The sequence below is a fragment of the Conger conger genome, chromosome 15 (assembly GCF_963514075.1).
Source record: "Conger conger chromosome 15, fConCon1.1, whole genome shotgun sequence".
NCBI lineage: Eukaryota > Metazoa > Chordata > Actinopteri > Anguilliformes > Congridae > Conger > Conger conger.
This window is the reverse complement of record NC_083774.1, coordinates 3949396-3957387: the sequence shown is the minus strand read 5'-3', so window position 1 is coordinate 3957387 and position 7992 is coordinate 3949396.

Here is a 7992-nt window from a genome sequence, read left to right as displayed (position 1 = left end):
GTCCAGGCCGGGGCCTTCCCAGACGCTGGCAGGTATTAAATGTGGTCGGGTTGGAGTGAGATAATGACACCCCCCCCCGCCCCCCCACACATAATCACTTTAGCCCAGTTCTGGTGCAAGGCCCAATCACGGCCGGGACTGCGTGTGACCTGCAGTAGTTTGTCACGGAGATAAAGTCAAGAGTGGCTCAGTGGTGGAAGAGGGGCGGAGAGAACGGTTAGCGGCTAGCGGCTAGCTGGGCCTTATCTCCTCCAGCGGTTGTTTGTTCTGAGCGAGAGAGGACTCGAGCCCACTGGCGGCAATGTCGAGGAGCAGCAGAACGATGCAACGGAGCTAATGTGTGTAGCTTAACCACGTTTCCCAGTCACTTCTGGCAGCTGAAGTACTTTGAAAAAACGACCCCCTGTCGACCCCCTGAAAGAATATTCTCTCGGCCCCCCACCGTACTGCATTTTTTGTGGGCTGGAATTTATCATTTGAAATAAAATTAGAGGAAAATATTCACTATTTTAGAAACGTTTTTTTCCCCCATTGTTTAATTCCTTTAAAAATATGTTTATTTTTAAAAAAATGTATATTTGTAACAGTGTGGACAATGTTGGAATTTCTCTCTGAAATGTCACATGCCCCTTTAAGCAAAAGCTGTACAGGAGAGAGGAGCGGCTTCTCTCTTTATAGGAACAACTGAAAGTCAGAGAAAGTCGACCAAGCCCGATTGTTAAAAAATAGAACGGAGACGCCAGATGCAGAGAGGTCCAAGCCACCACCTGGAGACCTCGGAACAAAACAGACGAACCACTTACCTCGGCCGCGAACGGCCTTTTGATGTCCTTCTCCTGCTTTTAATTAAATTACGGCATGCAAGAGCACGGCAAACGCCCCTAGACCCTGAATTCACTCCGCTCACTTCAGCTGCATTCTGGGAATTGTGCTTTCATACAATTTCATTTTCATATAACGTTCCCGGGCTCAAGTTGAGCCGCTTAATTTAAAATGGTTCGTCCTTTTCCGCCCGGTGAAAAGCTGAGTGCGCACGTCTGCTTGTTCCCGCCGAGAGTCCTCCACTGAAGTATCCGCCCGGTGAGTGTGCGTCTTCTCTGATTAAATTGCTAAATATAATAGATTATATTATCTTTAATATTGCATTATGCACTGTGAAACGCCAACGCGAGGTACGGGGGGGGATATTGACTCTTTTATTTGGAGGACTGTGGACGGATCGCGTGGGTTTTTTGGGGCTGGCGGTATCGCTGCTTTGAAGGGACCTCAGGATTTCCTTGAAGACCTCCCGGCGGCGGCAGCTGGGGTCCTGTTCTCTCGCACACCTGCTTGGCACAGACCGTCTCCGCGAACCTCCAGATCTTAACCGAACTCTATAAGTTAAACCGTCCCCATCTGTCACGGAGCTGGCTCACGCAGATGCACGCTGGGGCCTTCAGAACGGGCCTGGCGCTCGTTCAAAAACTGTCAGATTGCACCTGCTAAATTAAGTGCGCTCTCGCGCGCTCTCTCTCTCTCTCTCTCTCTCTCGCACACACACAGACACACACATACCCGCGTAGACGTACACATACCAGTGCACATGCAAGCCCATCTGTAAACGTGGTGGTGTGTACATTTCACAATCACGTACAAGTACACGCGTCGATATGTGCATCCCATGTACACGCGCGCTTCCCTTATCAGACGGAACAGCTGTCGGTTCTCATCTCTCTTCCTGTATTCCGCACTGCCGCCACCACCGTGAGACAGCCTGTGTGTACAGCAGAGCAGACCAGGCCAACAGCCATCAGCGCAATTACATTCAGCCTCCTTATATATTATCTGTTTGTGTATGTTGACATTTTCCACTTTGATGTTGTTCTTGGTCTTTCTTTGCAAGGGTGCCCTTGTTAGTTCTGTCGCCCCTGCTACTGGAAAATGTGTTTCGCTTTTTTTTTACGTAGGAGTGAGCTGAGGTGGCAAGCAGGGTGTTTAGACTTAAGATCGTATTTTTTTTCTCTCAAGTAGAAAATATTTGTTTGTTTTAAGTTTGTTTGCTTGATAAGTGAAAACTTTCAAACTGTCTTTAACCTTTTTTTTGGTCTCATTTGACAAAAAACTATTGTAAGAAATAAGATTATAAGAAATAAGTCTAAACATAAGACTGAGGTACTTGTTAAGACTGATGTATTTATTGGGTTTTTTAGCAGTGTAGGGGCCCACAGCTGGACAGGGCTTACAAAAATTCCAGGGGGGTGGCCCAAAAAAAGGGGGGGGGCCCAGAGCGATTTTCTTTGTCGGGGCCAAAAATTCCTCCCCGCTGGTGACATGTAGTGTAAGAGGCTGTGGTGGTGAATGCCTGGTGCATCCCCTCACCCTGGGCTCATACACACGCACACACACACACACATACACACACACACCCCGACACTGGGAGAGCACACACACACACACACACACACCCTGGCCCGGGGAGAGCACACACACACCCTGGCCCTGGGAGAACACACATACACACACACACCCTGGCCCGGGGAGAGCACACACACACACCCTGGTCCTGGGAGAGCACACACGCACCGTGGCCCTGGGAGAGCACACATACACACACCCTGGCCCGGGGAGAGCACACACACGCACACACACACCCTGGCCCTGGGAGAGCACACACACACACACACACACCCTGGCCCTGGGAGAGCACACACACGCACCCTGGTCCTGGGAGAGCACACACACGCACCGTGGCCCTGGGAGAGCACACACACACCCTGGCCCTGGGAGAGCACACACACACACCCTGGCCCGGGGAGAGCACACACACACACACACACCCTGGCCCTGGGAGAGCACACACACACACACCCTGGCCCTGGGAGAGCACACACACACACACACACCCTGGCCCTGGGAGAGCACACACACACACACCCTGGCCCGGGGAGAGCACACTGAGGCCTTCCACCCTGAAGAGGAAACAGATGGAGAGGAAGGAGCCCTGCGGTGCCGTTCCCCTGCAGCTGTGTGGGTCCGGTGCCAGGATGTGAGGACAGCTCACCGTGGGGGGGGGGGCGTTCGGTACGGCCTGAAACCCTCACCACAAAAACTCACGTGCAATTTGCCTTTTTTGCCTGAATTTTATATTCTCGCTGTAAAAACCACAAAATAAGTCGATCTTTAGACACATTATGGTTTCATTTCTGTTAGATTCCCATGAGGTGAGACAGTTTGACTCATTTCAAGATTTGCCAGTGGGGCAAGAAAATTTCACTCATGCAAAAAGTTACTTGAAACGTGCTAGTGTTTCCGACTTCAGAGGGAACGATTTTAAGTTTCGTTATGAGACTAAAGCACTGAACTTTATTGCAATGTCCACGTGAATTTCAATATTCATGTGAAAAAAAAAAGCCCCGTGAACCTTTCACATGTTGATGCGAATGAAAATTTCAAAAGAACACGGGTCACAATCCCAATAGCATAGCAAATGTTTTTCCACTCTTATGTTATAAATCAGATTATATTTATAGTTTACATGTGTACTTTTCACATGTTTGGTGTTCACATGTTGGGTGTTCACATGTGGGTGTTCACGTGTGGGCGGTGCTTGACCAGGCACAGAGAGGCTGGAATCGGGCGGAAAACTGAACCCTTCCTGTCGAGCTGACCCTCCCTCAGGGTGGCACACACTGTAAAGACGCTCGTTCCAAAAGCAAAGCCTGAACCCTGCTCTGACGGGGGCCATTGGGCATAGGTGCGCATTGGCGCAACAGCCAGTCCATTACATTTACATTACACTGTTGGCAGTACAACAAAGTGCATACCCATCACCAGGAACAAGTGCGCTGAAAGACCCTGGGGCAATATGGGGTTAACGTCCAGGGGCAATGTGGTATTTAATGTCCCCTGCTTAGTCTAATCCACTGTAAGTTGCTTCGGATAAAGGCGTCAGCTGAACGGCATGCGATAATGTAGCATGGTCCGTCCGCAATGTGGAGGGAGAATAAGCCTGGTGTCGATCCGACGAGAAACGTGTCGGTCCTCTCCTCCTGGCTGCCGTGGGAAGGTCGGCATGTTTGCTTGAGTCTGTGTTGGGATGATGTACTTTGGGGATAAAATATAAATAATTTAACAGAAAACTCCCCGCCAGTCAGTGCCGGCAGAGCACTGGGCTCTGCCAGCAGAACACGGCATTTCAATTACCGTCTGAGGGAGACATGTCTGCTGCCAAAAAGTGTAAAAAAACACCTTTCCTAACTTTGTAAAGCAAGGACAAAAAGCAGATATTTAAATGATGGTAATTTTTAGCATCTAGATCATTCATCCACAGGTTGAGTGTGGGTACAAAATTAACATATTTTGCCCTGTCAAAATCTGATCTCTAAAGAAATAGTTGAACTATTTTTCTGTATTTTTAAACCATCACATTCTTGCTTCCTAGGTGTGAAAAATATTGCAATATTTGTGATGCTGCTGAACCGTAGTGTGGTACCCCAGCGAATGCTGCTCTTTCACAGCATTGATGCGTCGTAGTGCTCACCAAATGATGTCACTCAAACATTAAATACATCATATAATCTGGCTCTGCTCAGGGTCTAATTAAGTTAATCAGGTGGTGTTTTTGCTGTATTTTGTCTGGCTTTTGAGAGAGAGAGAGAGACAGAGTGTGAGAGAGAGAGTGAGAAAGGGGGGGAGGGAGAGAGAGAGACAGAGGGAGAGGGAGGGAGAGGGGGAGAGACAGAGAGAGAGAGGGAGAGACAGAGAGAGAGGGAGAGAGACAGAGAGGGCGGGAGAGAGGGGGAAAGAGAGAAAGAGAGAGAGAGACAGAGAGGGAGGGAGAGGGGGAGAGAGAGGGAGGGAGGGAGAGGGGGAGAGAGAGGGAGGGAGGGAGAGAGAGAAAGAGAGAGGGAGAGAGACAGAGAGAGACGAGAGAGGGGGAAAGAGAGAAAGAGAGAGAGAGACAGAGAGGGAGGGAGAGGGGGAGAGGGGGAGAGAGGGAGGGAGCAGGGGAGAGAGAAAGAGAGAGAGAGAGGGTTTTTTGGATGCTGCGTAGTGAGATCAGTGCAGGTGCTCTTTGTGTTGCAGGGCTTGCCTGCAAGCTTCTTTTTTATAGATAAGAAGCACTACAACATAGACACACACATGCACACACACAAGCATGCATGTACACATGCACCCACAGAAATGTATACATATGCTCAGTGAGCACTTTTATTAGGTATTTATTAGACTTATTTTCTCCTGGGATTTTCACGCACACTAGTCTCTACAACTTGCAAAGAATGGTGAAATAAAAAAATGAAAAATAATACAGTGAGCAGCAGTTCTGCAGACAGAAATGCCTTGTTCATGAGAGACGTCAGAGGAGAAGGGCCAGACTGGTCAAAGCTGACAGGAAGGTGACAGTAATACAAATAACCGCACATTACAACAGTGGTATGCAGAAGAGCATCTCTGAACACACAACGCATCATAACTCTAAGTGGATAGGCTACAGCAGTAGGAGTCTAAAAGAATAAGTCTAATGATTACCTAATAAAGTGCTCGGTGAGTGTATATTTCAGCACTTATTAATGAGATATTCATACATGTTTGCAATTAGTCACTGATTAAAACATAAGGACACACACACATGTAAACGTACACACACGTGTACACACACAGCTTCTCGTTCTGCTACCTCCCACCATGTAGCCTGTCTGCTCTCCGGAGCTAATGAGGGCACTGGAAGAAAGACCCGCCATTTTGATTGTAGTTAAATTCCAGGCCCTGAAATCGGAGCCAGACCTGCGTGTTCATATAACCAGCCGTATTGTCGCGTGCGCGCAGAAAAGAAATATGTTTGTCTTGGGGGCAGTAACCCCTGCGCTAATCTGGCGGGTGTTTTTAAGTGTCGGCGGACAGGGGGACACACAAAGCCCTGCTCACAGCAGGCGAAACGCACTCTCACATTTTAACTGCTGCCAATTAGCTCAATAGGTTTCCCAGTATACTGTGCGCTGGGGCCATGAATTATTCATGATGAGGAGACTCTCCAGAAAAGGTCGTTGTGGAGAGAAAAATATATATATAAACAGACAGGCACCTGTTTTTATTTGAGTGAGAGTTCTCAATAGATTACCGTGTCTTCGCTTTTAACTCTTTCGTGGACGGGGGCGGAAACGTAAGGCTTAGTCTGAAAAGTGTCCATTCTTTTCAAATGAAGCGATTTCTACAAACCTTATAGGCACTGTAGAATGGATAATTCCACATCTTTTGCGGGAGTACCCTAATCTGTTGTCACTTGTTTTTCCTCCTGTCTCTATCTCTGGCCCCTTGGACTTCTGAATTTGTATTTGTCTCGATACTGTAGTTCAGGGGAGACCTGTAGGGTAGTGGTTAATGTTTATGACTGGGCCCCGCAAGGTCGGTGATTCAATCTTGCGGGTCCTTAACCCTGCGTTGCTCCATTGCTAGTCTAATCAACTGTACATCGTTCTGGATAAGAGCGTCTGCCAAATGCCATTAACGTAATATAATGTAAAAAGTGTAGTTGTCTTGGTGTGGTAGTTACAGACTTGGCCTATCTACCTTGTGTACTGGACTTATGTTCATGGCCTTACACCCAGCTATTTGTGTCTGCAGTATGTGTTATTTTCACTGTAGGTTCCTTTACATTACATTACATTACATTGATGGCATTTGGCAGACGTACAACAAAGTGCATACCCATAACCAGGGATAAGTGCGCTGAAAGACCCTAGAGGGAAATACAATTTCAACTGCTATCAGTACAACAAAGATAAGGACCAGGGCCTTTTTCAAACAAACAAACAAACAAACAAAACACAAAAGTATGACCAAACCCCTTAACTAGCCAAACACTGCTTACCTAGCCAAACTAAAAATACTGATACACAAAAAAGTAAATCACAGAAAGACAACAATTAAGGTTCACAGGGAGGTAGGGAGGGACGGGGAGAGGTGCTGCCTGAGGAGGTGCGTCTTCAGTTTGCGCTTGAAGGTGGGAAGAGATTCTACAGTTCCACCACCGTGGAGCCAGAACAGACAGTAGTCGTGAGCGTGAGGTGGAAGTTCGGAGAGCGGGTTCCTTTGCTGATGCAGTGGTAAATAGAGTGCTGTAGGTACAGTAGATTATTGCGGCATTTAAATGTTTTCTGCGATGGACTGGTGACCTGTCCAGGGTATATTTCCCCCTCTAGCCCAATGCATGCTGGGATAGGCTACAGCACCCCCATGACCCTGACCAGGAATAAGTGGATTCATAATGGTTGGATTTTTGACATGCGACACGAGACGTGAGAAGGCAGATTGATTGCGTTTCCGTACGAACGTGTTGTTGTATATGCTATGGCTTATTTGATAGTCCAAACTGTTCCTTATACCACAGTGCTGGTTAATCAGGGTGAAGTGTCTGGAGAGAGCCACGTCATTAATCTTATTTTTCACGGGTCAATTCCATCCATCCCATCCAAAATAATCAATGCGCCGTCTTTAATTCTCCCGACCCTTCGAAGGGACGTCGATATGGAAACGAAAGGCAGGAACCAGAGGCCACCTAATCATATTGATTCCTGATTGCGGTTCAATGACGGACCGTAGTGTCTGAGTGCATAAGGGGAATATAACCTTTCACTAATAACACAGAGGCGGAGTCCAGGAAGTCGATGGTATTGACGCCGGTGACACAGAAACAATAACGGCACTTTCAGAAGAGTGGCTCGATCGTTTACGCTGTTGACCTCCGAGTGAGGGTGAGACGCTCAGCTTTAATTATTCCAGGTTCCTTCAGGTAGCGCCGGAGTGGATGTGTGAGTGTTGGGAGAAGTGGCTGCTTTGAGTAGTTCAGAGATTCTTCACACTTCAGTCTTCTTTTCACTCAGTGGGAATGTGTCCAAACAGCCTTGAGTAGCTGCAGCCCGATGTTTATCTGCGTCTCATTGATTTAACTGAGCGAGTAAAAATCATGTGAATGAAAGACTGAAGGAACTTGCATGGACCTCTTGTGTGTGA